General features: G+C 36.9%; 1 protein-coding gene across 4 annotated transcripts in view; it reads left to right on the top strand.

The window, feature by feature from the left end:
• Positions 1-15,325, top strand: part of NAALADL2 (N-acetylated alpha-linked acidic dipeptidase like 2) — a 1,658,577-nt gene that overhangs the window by 724,537 nt on the left and 918,715 nt on the right. The gene's annotated exons all lie outside the window — the stretch shown is intronic.

The raw sequence follows: 15,325 nt of genomic DNA, 5'->3' as shown, positions 1-15,325 counted from the left end.
GGATACAATCTTCACATCTGACATACCCCAGTCTCTGTTGTGTTCTCTTATTCCAGTCTCTGTGTCCTGTTCAGGAATAAGAGAAACTCAAGCATTTGTGATACAAATTCACTTGTGGTTTTCCTCTCAGCAATATTCAGAAATTGGGGTAGCTGCCTGTGATACAGAAATGAGAATGATTAACTTAATTAACATTAATCAATGTTATTTGTCATTGACAATCTTTATATAATAAAGATAAATAGTTCTTAGAACATTTTTCTCAGTGATCTCATTTGGTTCTTCACACACATAAATCTACATTTACCTATGAAGAAAAGTGATCTGCCCTGGTGTTCATAGATAGTAATTTTGGATCCAAAATCCAAACCAAGCTCCTTGGATTCCTAATCATTTATAAATTTAAAACAATAGCAATTATACTGGATTTTATAGTCAACTGCCTTTAGATAAATATTTAATTTTATTCTTCAGTTAACACTTAGAGATACATAGAATAGATATTACGTCTTGTTTTAAAGGCTAAATGAAATGAAGCATTTGCTGCTGCTGCTGCTGCGTCACTTCAGTCGTGTCCGACTCTGTGTGACCCCATAGACGGCAGCCCACCAGGCTCTCCCGTCCCTGGGATTCTCCAGGCAAGAACACTGGAGTGGGTTGCCATTTCCTTCTCCAATGTGTGAAAGTGAAAAGTGAAAGTGAAGTCGCTCAGTCGTGTCCAACCCTTAGCAACCCCATGGACTGCAGCCTACCAGGCTCCTCCATCCATGGGATTTTCTAGGCAAGAGTACTGGAGTGGCTTGCCATTGCCTTCTCTGAGAATGAAGCATTTACTTTAAAACAAAATGCTGGTAAAATGGCAATTACTTGCCCTAACTTCTATACTCTTCAAAAGTCCATGGCTGTTTAGGGCCTATCATTTATTTAGCAGCTATAAGTTTCCTTATACTGTGCTAGGCTGTAAAGATTAAAACTAAGTAGACAAATTACCTTAAAAAATTTCAACCTGAAGGCAAATCAGGCAAAAGAACACCACAGGCAAAGTGCCTGATGTGTTCTTTAAAGCCGGAAGTAGGAGAAAAAATGAAGAAGAAGTTGAGTACAGGGCACAAAGGTGTTCTGTGCTTTGAAAAGGAATCTGTGAAATGTCTTGTTGGTGCAGAATAAAGCCCCTCATGGAATTTTAAGTGGTCAAGTGATGTGGTCAGATTTCTGTTTTGGAAAAATAGCTTTAGTGTTTCCTGGTGACTCAGTGGTAAAAAATCTCCCTGTAATGTAGGAGACAGGGGTTTGATCCCTAGGTGGGGAAGATCCCCTGGCAGAGGACACAGCAACCCACTCCAGTATTTTTGCCGGGAGAATCCCATGGACAGAGGAGCCTGGTGGGATACAGTCCACAGGTTAGCAAAGAGTTAGACAGGACTGGAGTGACTGACCATGTGTGCTTGGTTGTTTACTGCTGACTTTCAAGTCACCCCTATATTGTCTAGCTTTAAACAACCACTGTTTTATTATGTCTTCTTACTTGATCAGGTTTCTTCTGGCCAAGATTCCACATTCTTGTTGCTTGGAAATCAGCTGGTGTCTGATCTGTTCTCACATGTGTGGCACATTGGTTTGAATGCCTGGGCTCAGCAGCTTTTCCATATGGTCAGAGCCTCTCCACATGTTTGTTTCAACAGGGTAATTGGACTTCTAGTGCTCAGCGATCCTTCTCGCTAAGTTATTTGTGCCTTAATTACAGTTCTCATAAGACACACTTTTGCAAATAAATACTGCACTATCAGTTAATCTGTTTCGTTAACAGCCATCATATTTAAGTTAAATGATTGCTCTTAAGATATATATTCCCAAAAGAGCATACATTTAAATGTGAGGTGATTGTCAATTATTCAGGGGTTTAGTCCAACAAACATTTTTATGGTAAAGGAATTATTATAAAAACTATGGTCAATAATAATAATAATAATAAGATGTAATTATTGAAGGCAGAACCGGAGAAGAAAAGTCTATTGAGAATAGACTTATGGACATGGGGAGAGGGGAGGAGAGGGTGAGTTGTATGGAACGAATAACATGGAAACTTACATTACCATATGTAAAATAGATAGACAACGGGAATTTGCTCAGGAAACTCAAACAGGGGCTCTGTATCAACCTAGAGGGGTGGGGTAGGGAGGGAGATGGGAGGGAGCTTCAAAAGGGAGGGGATATATGTATGCCTATGACTGATTCATGGTGAGGTTTGATAGAAAACAGCAAAATTCTGTAAACCAATTATCTGTCAATAAAAAATTAATTAAAAAAATCATGAGCTTGGCATCAATAGCCATGAGGATGGACTTGAAGTTTATTTGGGAAAGTCACAAGCTGATTTAGTGAGTCAGAGAGTAGAGGCTTACATCTATATGTGAATAGGTGAGTTTGTTCATTTCCTATCTTTACTCTTTTCCTGAAAGACTCTAAGATAGCTACTTAGGGATGGAAATTCTATGAAAAGGTCATATTACAAAATGTTTGATTGTGAGGAAATTGAGTGATGTTCTGTTTCTTTTCTTAATTTTTGTGGGAACTAAACATATGCTCTGTGTGACTGAAGCTATGATTGTAGAGCAGTTAAGGACACAGGCACTGGAACCACAGTGCCTGAGTTCAAGTCCTGTGCTATCTAGAGCAAGTGACTTCAGCTCTCTGTCGTGTTCTGATTTGTAAAGTGGAGATGATAGCAATGGTAAGTTCATGACATGGTTTGATGGTTAAATGAATTAGTATAAGTGGAGGGTATATAGTAGTATATGTGTGCATTTTCCCCCTAATACTATGCTTTTTAGCACAATTAAACTAGTCATCTACTTACAACTTGTATTGGAATTCTTGTCCCTGTTTTAATTTTGAATTTAATTTTTATTTTCCACATCTTTAAAGGTTATGTTCCTTTTTAGGCAGAAACTATAATATTTCCATTATTTCAGGCTCTGACATATTTTAAAATTACTCAGGAATTATTAAATACCTCAGTCTTCTATAAGACTGAAAAAAAGAAAAGGAAAAGAATGTTTTGGCTTCTGAAATCTGTTACTGAGAGGGGGAATCTGTTTGAGGGTTATAGTTATGGAGGACGAATGCAATGAGATAACCTACCAGTCCCAGAGCTGAAGGAAATCTCTACGGAAGTGTTAGAGAGAAGGCCTTTCATTTTTCCTACAGAGTGTCAGAGAACAGAACTCCCAAGCAGTAGGTTAAGGGTATGTTGAGTTTTACTATTATTTTGGAGATTCAGGATTTGGTGTGATTGGAATGGTAGGGCCAAACATAATCTTTGATTTCACCATCAGGTCCTCATTTCAAATAAATCCACTGATTATTGTTCAAGATACGTCCTTCCTAATATATAGAAAAGAATTGAATGAACTCCTTAGGTTCAGTTATTTTATCTTCAACGATTTCCTGAAGAATCAACAGTGAAAAAAAGTAAGAAAGTGAAAACAAAATAATGGGAATGGCTGAAGTGAGGCAAAAATATAAAGAAAAAAGATAAAGGATGTATCATAGGAAGAAAGAAAATAAGAAAAGAAGCTAAAATTCATGTCAGTAAAGTAATATTTGACATTTTAAAATTGAAGTGCTAGGTGAGATTGAAAAGTTTACATGTATTATAATAAACTACCTTTCAATAGTGTCAATTATATAAAAGTTCTGCTAAACATTTCACATTTAATACCTTTGTGAATATTGCATTTTCATGACTTTTGCCTGACATTTAATTTCATATCAGCATTACTTTTATGTGCCGTTGGAGGTCTTCCATTTTTTATAATATTCCTGTTCATAAAATATAAATGACATAAGCAGTGCCTAATATAGTTTTTGGTAAATCGTTGAGTTGCTTTAATTTACTCAAAACTATTAGTATGCATGTATGTAAATTAGTAATGAAAATTAGCTTCTCAATGTTAAACTATTTTACAGATGTAATATATTGCTATTGTATTTCTCATCCTGTTTCTTCCTCAATAAATCTTTTCTTTATTGAAAAGGTTAATAATTGCTAGTATTATCATACTTAAAGGAAAGGTCACTTATAGAAAGAATTTGGACTTTTTGTGTTAAAATAATTTTGTCATCTTTTCTCTAGATAACATTATATTTTTTGTATGAGTGGGAGATCTAGAAGAAAACACTACAAAAATATATTCTTGTTTAGCTTCAGATATGTGTGTGTGTGTGTGTGTGTGTATAATTATGGATATGGCATTTTAGAAGTAAGAAAGAATAGCAAAATATTGGGTAAAATGTTGCTCTATTGTTAGCTTGTGATTATGTTAAAAAACATTTCAATTGTGATTCTGCCATCAGTTGTCAATTGAAAGCTTCACAATTATTTATTTTCTTACAGTTAATGTATTTCTACTACTTTTGCAAACATAATAATTCACTTAATTTCATTTTTAGCTCTAAGATTAGGTTAATTAATAAACAAGATCTTTGTCTTATAAGGAGCATACCATGCTGTTAACTATAGTGAATTCCTAAAATTGTATTTTAGGTTAAATTTCCAATTTTAATTTAATTAACTCCATGGTATTATAAACTTAATACTAAAATTTTTGCATCAGGATTTTATTCTTGGATGTTTAGCTGAAGGATAGTCTTTCAGAATTTACACAATATAGATTTGGGATTGTTCATATGAGAAATCTGTGTGCAGCTCATGAAACGACAGTTAGAACTGAACATGGAACGACAGACTGGTTCCAAATTTGGAAAGTAGTACGTCAAGGCTTTACATGGTCACCCTGCTTATGTAACTTATGTGCAGAGTACATCATGAGAAATGCTGGACTGGATGAAGCACAAGCTGGAATCAAGATTGCTGGGAGAAATATCAATAACCTCAGATATACAGATGACACCACCCTTATACAGAAAATGAAGAACATCTTAAGAGCCTCTTGATAAAAGTGAAAGAGGGGACTGAAGAAGTTGGCTTAAAACTCAACATTCAGAAAACTAAGATCATGGCTTTTGGTCCCATCACTTCATGGCAAATAGATGGGTAAACAACGGAAACAGTGAGAGACTTTACTTTTTTGGGCTCCAAAATGACTGCAGATGATGACTGCAGCCATTAAATGAAAAGACGCATGCTCCTTGGAAGAAAAGTTATGACCAACCTAATCAGTATATTGAAAAGCAGAGACATTACTTTGCCAACAAATGTCCATCTAGTCAAAGCTATGGTTTTTCCAGTGGTCATGTATGGATGTGAGAGTTGGACTATAAAGAAATCTGAGTGCTGGAGAATTGATGCTTTTGAAATGTGGTGTTGGAAGAGACTCTTGAGAGTCCCTTGGACTGCAAGGAGATCCAACCAGTCCATCCTAAAGGAAATCAGTCCTGAGCATTCATTGGAAGGACTGATGCTGAAGCTGAATCCAATACTTTGGACACCTAATGCGAAGAACTGACTTATTTGAACAAACCCTGATGCTGGGAAAGATTGAAGGCAGGAGGAGAAGGGGACAACAGAGGATGAGATGGTTGGATGGCATCACCGACTTGATGGTCATGAGTTTGAGTAAACTCCAGGAGTTATAGATGGACATGGAGGCCTGGCGTGCTGCAGTCCATTGCAGTCCATGGGGTCACAAAGAGTTGGACACGACTGGGCAACTGAACTAAATATGATACATATTTTCTAACTGACTTTTAAGTGAACATAAACATTCTCTACCCATGTTTTTTTCTGGGCTGCTTCCTTTCCCACCAACTATTAACATTTTTTTTCCTAATCACACCCTTAAGGACCAAGTATGAGAAGAATCATTTCAGAAACAAAAAGCACAGTTTCTGGATGCCTTGCATTACCAACCTGCTGCTGCTAAGTCACTTCAGTCGTGTCCGACTCTGCGCGACCCCATAGATGGAAGCCCACCAGACTCCCCTGTCCCCGGGATTCTCCAGGCAAGAACACTGGAGTGGGTTGCCATTTCCTTCTCCAATGTGTGAAAGTGGAAAGTGAAAAGCGAAAGTGAAGTCGCTCAGTCATGTCCCACCCTTAGTGACCCCACGGACTGCAGCCTACCAGGCTCCTCCATCCATGGGATTTTCTAGGCAAGAGTACTGGAGTGGCTTGCCATTGCCTTCTCCGTGCATTACCAACCTAGAATTGAATAATCTTTCTGTATTATGATTTTAGGAAACATAGGAATACAAATTTTAAAATAAATCACTTCCAGTTGGTTGAAACCTGTTAATACTTTTTGAAGAGTAAAGCTATTTAAAAAGTAAGCCATTAAGTACTTTTGAAAAAAGTAAAAAATAGAGTGTTAAGTGACTTAGCAGTAGCAGCAGCAGAGGCCTCATGTGCTTCTTCTGTCTGTTCCCAGAAATCCAAGAGCTATAGTCAAAAAGCAGCAATTTAAGATCATTCACATTGGCTGAAAGGATAAAAAATTGCAGTGTATCTATCAAGCTAAGGGGCTCCTCCTAGCAGGCAGGTCTCAGAACAGAGTGGTGACTATGTATTGACACATTAACTCTTGACATTCTCAAGCCCTCTTCAGTTCAGTTCAGTTCAGTTCAGTCGCTCAGTCGTGTTCGACTCTTTGCGACCCCATGAATCACAGCACGCCAGGCCTCCCTGTCCATCACCAACTCCCGGAGTTCACTCAAACTCATGTCCATCGAGTCGGCGGCAATGCCATCCAGCCATCTCATCCTCTGTCATCCCCTTCTCCTCCTGCCCCCAATCCTACAAACCCCCCCAATAGCAAGAGAAAAGAAAATTTGAAAGTATCACTTAGAAGAGACCATAAAGTGGAGATTGTGTTTTTTTTCCTCAGAGCAATGGAAATGGAAGCAATTCTCCCTTATTTAAAACCACAGTGCCCAGAAACATCAGTGAGCCAGGGCAATGCGGAGAGCAAGCCACAGAAATCTCTTACGTCCTGGAGTCAGAGCAGCCTCCAGGGGAATCTAAGGATCCAGGCAGAATCATTCAGATTTAATGCACATCTGGTGCTTGTAGTCATATTGGTGACAAAACAAGGGTAAATAAACCCATCAGATCTCTGAAATTGCTAACATCATACCAACTTTCAGGGACTTTCAGAGTCTGGATGTTGTAATGTTTGAAAAGAGTAGGTTTTGGAATTTGACAGGTCAGCTGTGATGCTCCAGCTACTTGCACTTTAATAGCTGTGAGAACTTGGGGAAATGACTTAATCCCTGAGTCACAGATGCTAAATTGCTTCAGTCATGTCCGACTCTGCAACCCCATGGACTGTAGCCTGCCAGACTCCTTTGTCCATGGGATTCTCCAGGCCAGAATACTCGAGTGGGTTGCCATGCCCTCCTCCAGGGGATCTTCCTGACCCAGGGATTGAACCCACATCTTATGTCTCCTACATTGGCAGGCAGGTTCTTTACCACTAGTATCACCTGGATACCTCATCTGTAAAATGGGAATAGTAATAGTACTTAACATATAGGATTGTTTGGTTAAATGACATCATGTACGTTGTGTTAACCTTATAGTAAATCCTTGCTTATTTTAAATCATCTGTTAGCATATGATTTTGGATACCATAACATGGGTGTGTTATATATTCAAATCTAAGAGTTAAAGATAAAAAAGAGACTCATAGATTTCTTTGACTAGATAGAGAAAGCTGCTTACCATATTGGAAATTGACAACTACAAAGAGAGATAACTCAGAAAAAATAAATGTAAACTCTTCAGCTAAAACTGACAGTTTTATAATTAACAAGTGAGATTAGGGGATGGCTGAGTGAGCCTAAGAAGACCCCACAGACCCTTCTACATCCTGACTTCAGTGATGCTCACACCTACATTAAAGCTGAATTTCAGTGGCTTTCCTTACATGATCAGAGTTTTTATCCTCTCATTTATTTTATAGTTTGTGGTGTCCTTTATCTCCTGTATATGCATTTCTAGTGTAGGCCATGTGCATACTCTGAAGGGGGACAGGATGTAAATTCTTCACAAGTTAGTGGATACTTTAAATACTTTACAATAAATGGAGTGAGGACCTGGAAGGGGAAACAAAGGATACTCTAGAATCTGAAGTAATCAACATCAGAAACAACCAGGAAAGGAGTCATGGCAGAAACAGGGATGATTTACACATCCCTAAAATAGTTTTGTGATGCTAGAGGAAATTGAAACTCACATAATAATTTGAACACATAGTACTATCTAGAGTATCTACCTGTTGAAGTGAGCCATAGAGTATACTTCATTATTTCAGTTCATTTAAATTGTCTTCTCTTTGCCAAGTTTTGTATTGAATTATATCATTCTGATATTGGAAACCTTACTTTAAGTGCAGGAACTTGGGTGAGCCCAACAAACTATTCAGTTAGTGTGAGTTACACATAAGTACCCAAAGGAAGGCAAGCCCATTCAGGGAACTGCCAGGTGGTCATACATATGCAAGTGATATAAAGCACACTTACACAAACCTGCTGGATTTCATCAAATAATTTTACCTCAAATGGTTTTGACTGCATTTGCAATTTATAGCTCAAAAATTTGGCATCCTAGAAGTATACCTTTTACATGTTATTTAGAGATCAAAGTACTCAGGCCTCGGAGTTAAGTTTTAGTATATACCTCCAGCTTGATGATCCACTGTCCCTAAATTCAGTGTACAATTACCTGTTTCAGAGTAGGTTTGGCCTAATTGTAATTTTTCCCCCTGAAAATAAAGCACAGATAATAAATTCCCCTTACTTTATAAAGTCCATAAATTAGTGAGGCATGAACAACAAATAATTATTGTCATTTATTTTATACAGTTATCATACAAAATTGCAATTAAATAAGGAATTCTTACTGCCTTTCCAGACACTGTAGCAATTGGCAGGTTCCATTTCACAAAACCAGATGGAAAAAAAAAAAATCTCATTATACTGAAAAAATTAAGTCAGGGAAGAGAGTCTTCTGTATTACTCTTTTTATAGTTTTATCTTTGGCCCTGCTCTCAAGTTGAGACCATTAAAGCCTTCAACAACAAAAATTTATTTCACAAATATAAGCTTTATTTGTCCAAACTAGGTTCATACTGAAAAATTTATGTCAAATGTTTTCAGCCCATAAGGAATATCCTTAAACTTAAATATAAAAATTCCTCTGGGCACTCCTAGTTCACTGGTGCAGCATCTAAAGCGATGCTGCACGGAGGTGCATAACGAATGCCTTCTGATGATGCACTGACATTTCTAAGAAATGCCTTTGCCTCAAATCAATCCACTCCAACCAGCAAATGATTTGACATTCAAAGCTTCAGGAAACCCTATATGAATATATTTTCCCCCATTGTACAATAAAGATTCAATCATAGAGCTGTCATAGGAAATTGAGATTCTGCCTTATGTTTTCAAATTAATCTGCCAGCCTCATTTATTTATCTTCCTTGTAAAATAACTTTTACAAGTAGAAAAGCCTTTAGATGTGTTCGTAATTCTAATAAGATCTATATAGTCTTTTATACTGTTACAGTTAAAATACTATCAGTATCATCATAGTCAATGGGTCAAGTCAACCATCTAAGCAAACATGGTTTTCTACAAAAAAGCATGCCTAACCCATGTTCATGATTAATTATCACTAATTCCTGAAATCGTTAAACTGAACTCTTGCGCATTATGGAAAAGCCTTTTTTTTTTTAATTGACTGTAAAGAAACTCAACTCTGTAATAGCATCATACAGAACAGGCAGTTGCAGGTCAAATGTAATGATAACTTTTGTGTACATATTAGCCCCACTTCTCTCATATCTATCTGAAGCACAGTTAATGACTAACAGATGCTTCCCATTCTCAAAAGTGCTTGAGTGCACTGCTCCATCTCATTATCTGCAGGTTCTTGTGATTGAAACTTAAGCCCTCTGGTCATAATTTAATTAAGTCTGTATTTTAAAGTTGTATGCTCCAAATATTTAATTTCTTAAACTCTAGATGTGGAGTGATGCTGTGTTAGTGTATCACCAACACTGTGTTAGACTTTGTTCTAAGCACCTTTAATAATTTATATCACTTGTAGTAATGCTGCAAATACAATGCTCTTATTGTATCCATTTTACAAATATGGCATTTAAGTATAAAGATATTAAGTAATTGGTTTAAATTACGTAGCAGAGCTAGGATTTGAACCAAAAGTCTAACTATAGTGTTAATTTAGAGATGGATAAGGTCAGAGCATTCATGTAGTAAATTCCTTCATTGTGATTGCTGAGCAAGGAAGTAACAGTGCCATAATTTTATTTCTAAATGACATCTGTAATATATAACTTATTAAGATGAAACTTTCATTTAGTATGTATTTATTTTCTAAAGTATCTGCCAGGTGTTGTGCTATTAGATTTGAAAGACTGTATTTTATATATTGAAATTTTAGCCTATTTCTATATTCATTTTTTATACCTATATAATTTACTTAGTTTCAGCCAGTAAAAATGTGTGAAAGGTAGCATTCAGAAGTATCTATTTTAAACTACTCATATGCTTAGTAAGAATACAAATTCATTTTTATTGATCTAAGCTTGTCATAGTGTAGAAAAATATCTTCAGTTCAGTTCAGTTCAGTCGCTCAGTAGTGTCCAACTCTTTGCGACCCCATGAATCACAGCACGCCAGGCCTCCCTGTCCATCACCAGCTCCCAGAGTTCACTCAAACTCATGTCCATCGAGTTGGTGATGCCATCCAGCCATCTCATTCTCTGTCGTCCCCGTCTCCTCCTGCCCCCAATCCCTTCCAGCATCAGAGTCTTTTCCAGTGAGTCAGCTCTTCGCATGAGGTGGCCAAAGTATTGGAGTTTCAAAATATCTTAGTTCATCTTATATTTGTTTTCTTTCACTTACAAAAGAATAAGTGTGTATAAAAGATACATGTTTGAGTATATTGAATTTTCAAAACAATTTAGCCTGCATTGTGGGCCTGGGTCATAAAAATTAAGTTTTATAACAAAATAAAAATAAGTAGTATAATAAACAATGTAAGGATGCGACAAATACTTCTGTTTCAAGAAAGGTAACAGGTTTCTATGACTTGATATATACCTGCTAAGTACATTTCTTTTAGGGAAAAATTCATGTGGTAGATTCTGAAATCTGCCCAATGTATTTTTTTAAATTACTCATATATGGTAGCTGTAAACTAATATGATAGTATAAGTTTAAATGAATCAAGTACATCAGTTGTAGAAAATGCATGAAGTTTGACCTAATTATGCGATTATACCTAAGACATACTGATTTTGCTGAAGATTTCTTTTTACAATATAAAATTTCCATTCTATTTGGGAATTTGAAAGTTCTGGTGAAAAAAAAAATGTGATATTTCCTTTGCTTGATCTCATGGGGAATAGGTTTTTAAAGAAAGCTACATTATTTGTGGGACAAATGAAATAATTCATCCTTATTTAAAACAATATATTTTATTCAGTTTAATTTTTGAGAAGTTCATTTTAAATAGGGTAAGTGAAACAAAACTGTCAGGGCTGAGATTTATGTTTTTGTAAAAAGGTATACTATTTTCCTGTGTGTGTGTTGTCACTCAGCTGTGTCCGACTCTTTGTGATGCCATGGACTGTAGCCTGCCAGGCTCCTCTGTCCACGGAATTCTCCAGGCAAGAATACTGGAGTGGGTTGCCATTTCCTTCTCCAGGGGATCTTTCTGACCCAGGGATCAAACCTGTGTCTCCTGCTTGGCAGACTGACTCTTTACCTTCTGAGCCACCAGGGAAGCCCCATCTTTTCCTTAAGATAATTTTAAAGAAATGAATTTCTAGTGATCTATAATATAAATTTATCAAATAAGTTTTTAAATGCTTTATTATATGTGTTGAAAGTGAAAGTCTCTTGAAATGTGTCTGACTTTTTGAGACCCCATGGACTATACAGTCCATGAAATTCTCCAGGCCAGAATTCTGTAGCGGGTGGCCATTCTCTTCTCCAGGAAATCTTCCCAACCCAGGGATAGAACCCAGGCCTCCCTATTGCAGGCAGATTCTTAACCAGTTGAGCCACCAGGGAAGCCCATTATATGTTATCACAAACTTATTGCTTTGAAAAGTCTCCTAAAATTTTGGGTTTTGTTAGAGCAAGTGGCTCAATCCATGCAGGTACTGCTCTCCTGGAAGATAGAATTGAGTGTAAATTTATAAATGTGTAATGAGTCCAGAAGTGGTAGTAAGGATGTCAGGGAGATATCCATCATGGTGAGGAGTTAATATCTGTATCTGCATAACATTCTAATTGATGGCTCTGTCTGATGTTTGAAAAGCGTTAAATTGCTGATGTACAGGTGATGGAATGCCTATTGTCAGGCTAGAAATGAAAACTCTTCCTCATCACTGCAGTTGGTTTGTAAATGATTTGTAGAGAAATGACTTTGAATGTTTGTATTAGAGGTCAGAATTAGAGATCTCACATTTCTGTACTAACTTCTGTGTGCCAAAATCTTCCTTGAGCATAAACCACAGTCTACAATTCAGTATTTTTAAAGAAAACTATTAGAGGCATGCTGATTCATTAAAATGGGAGGGAAAAAAATCTGGAAAACTATACAGTGTCTAAATAAATCAATAATGCATAAACTGAACTGTTAAAGAAGTAAATAATCATATGTCAAGGTAAGTCAAATAAAAAAATTGATAACTGCTAGAAATTGTAGTATTTTGCAGTGTACATTAAAAACTGGATTGTGGGGTTTTTAACACCACAGTTTATTAATCACTAACATTAATCTCATAGTTTTATAAAACCACAAATCACCTGAAACGTGTCCCCAAATATCACTTTTCTCAGCCAAAAGAATGATTCAGCATTGGACATCAGCTTCCTCTTCTGAATACAAAAGAGGTGTGAATCATGGATTTTAAAGATCCTTTATTTCTACTGCCTTCAGGTTTTTCCTGTTCTCTAGTAATGTCTCATGCTGGTTTTTTTTAACCAACAATAACCATCTCCTAACCTGTCAATAACTATCACTAACTCCATAATCACTCTATTTTTCTTCTTTTCTTGATGTGACCAAAGACAGAATTCAAATAATGCATTTTTTTGGAATCATTGTAGAAACCAGGTCAGGCAGAAAAAGGGGGAAGAGGAAAGGAGGCAGAACAGAAGAGGGAGGGGAAAAAAAGAGTCACTCCTGAGGTTGTTCTAATACATAGTACCGATTAAGCACGGCGCAACAGTCAGTATGTCATGTGGCACTTAAAAAAAAGATCCTAGTCTACATTGAGACTAACTGTAAAACAAGTATCATATTGTGTGTCAAGTGTACGTGTGTGAGCACATTATGCAACCTCCTCCCTCTTCCACAATGTCGTGAAGAACAATGTATTGTCTTCTGTGTTATCTAACTCATTTTATTTCTTTCAACAATCCTTGATAGTCCTCCCTCCTCTAATATAAGAAATGGCCCTTCAAACCCATACAGCCTATATGACACAAATTGGTGTTTAAGGTTCACTATCTCAGTTAATTCTATTGACAGTACTATGAGGTTTATGTTACCATCATGCCCGTTGCACAAATGAAAAGTCTGAGTTGCAGAGAACGTAAGCCTTTTGCCCACGATTACCCTTTCTTAGCTTTTTCTCCAATTCAGGCTCTTGTGCTCCATCCTCGGTCATGGCACACCTGTCTGGGTTTATCAAGTGGTCCATGTGCCATGCTCGCGTATTCATCTGTGTGTTTATGCATTTCACCCCCACCTAGTTGCTCTCCTCTCACACCCCTTGTCTGCCCTTGTTTAACTTCTCCCTTCTCTCCAGGAGTACTCCTCACTTCTCTCCAGTTAGAAATAAACAGAGAGTCATTTCCCACATTTCCTGCTAGAATCCATCACCACTGAGTCTCCCTTGCATTTTTGTTATGTGACTGACTTGTTTGTTCAAATGTCTGTTGTTCTTTTTGACTCATTCCCTACTTGAGGAATAGGGACCCGTTTATCTTTGTTTTCACTGCCTATCCCAGTACCTGACATATATTAGATACTCATCTTTATTGAGTCAGCTCTGGACAAGAATAAATCCTAGACAATATGGTAGCAGATGAGAAATCTAATTGGAGTTAAAATTTTTATATTGTAAAGTTAATATTTAATGGTACTTGAACTGTCTTAAACATTCTGGACGTTTTAATGTGTATGGACATCTGCCAGCCAGGATTGAAATTGTATATACCCGTAATTCCGTACATAATGCCACTCTTTCATGAAGTCTTTGTACCTTTTTCATTAGAGTTTACTTGTTCACAAGTAAATGGCCCTAAGGCATTTAGGAAATCAGTTGTCAGCTGTGCTCTGTTTTTCACCCAACACAGTGGGACACATAGAAAAATCATAAAACATAGTGAGAGACCTTAGAATCCAGCTGGGATGACAAATCTAATACACAGAAAATTTAAGTATAAATACTCTTAATCTGCAACCACAATACACCAGTGTGTTACTGAATACAGACTGAAGACCACTTGTAGTTAATTAGCCCAGTTATCCTAATACCACTCTGCAGGATACAGCAAACTGTCATCCAGAACTGTGTAGGGGAGAAAAGCCTCCATCTGCCACTCTGTAGCAAGGTTATGAAACTAAACCCTCCTATCCTGGCAAAAGGCTTCCTTGTTTGGATAGATGCCATCCCATACTTTATTTAAAGTTCAGCAAGCCAGGCCAATTCATGTCACTAATCCCAGGGAACATGTTAGCTTTCTATGGTAGTGTCAAGGTTTTCCAATCATTTTGATAACTCATGAGTAGGCAAAACACCATATTTTGCTTCTTAAATTTCTATAGAGGTGCTACTTCATTTTACTGTTCTCATTCTTACACTGAACTTATGTTTTCAAAATGAGTTCTGGTAATGTAACTGATCCCAGGGTCTTCCCCCAACTCCCACCTCATCTTAACTTAAAAAGTCACAGCATTATTACTTCTGTTCTCAGTTTTTCTTAAAAGTGACCTTGAAAAAAAAGCTTAAACTTTTTGTTCATTACATATATTATCTTTAATGCAGTTGTGCTTTTGAGTTTTATTCTCCTGAGCTTCAGAGGAATTGTGTATACTATGTTTTCTCATAGTTTTACATCGTGTCTTCTATTTTTATTTATTGTCTTTTCTCCTATAGTAAACATCAACAGCACAGTATAAGATTAAATTATTATTGAATGATTTTCTTTAGGGAGGCTTCCCCAGTGGCTCAGCAGTAAAGAATCTGACTGCCAATTCAGGAGATGCAAGAGATAAGGATTTGATTCCTGGGTTGGGAAGATGCCCTGAAAGAGGGAATGA

The sequence above is a fragment of the Moschus berezovskii genome, chromosome 1 (assembly GCF_049115385.1).
Source record: "Moschus berezovskii isolate FMDL1 chromosome 1, NW_MosBer_1.0, whole genome shotgun sequence".
NCBI lineage: Eukaryota > Metazoa > Chordata > Mammalia > Artiodactyla > Moschidae > Moschus > Moschus berezovskii.
Note: the sequence above shows the minus strand (reverse complement) of the source record. Positions and strands in the feature narration are given on the sequence as shown.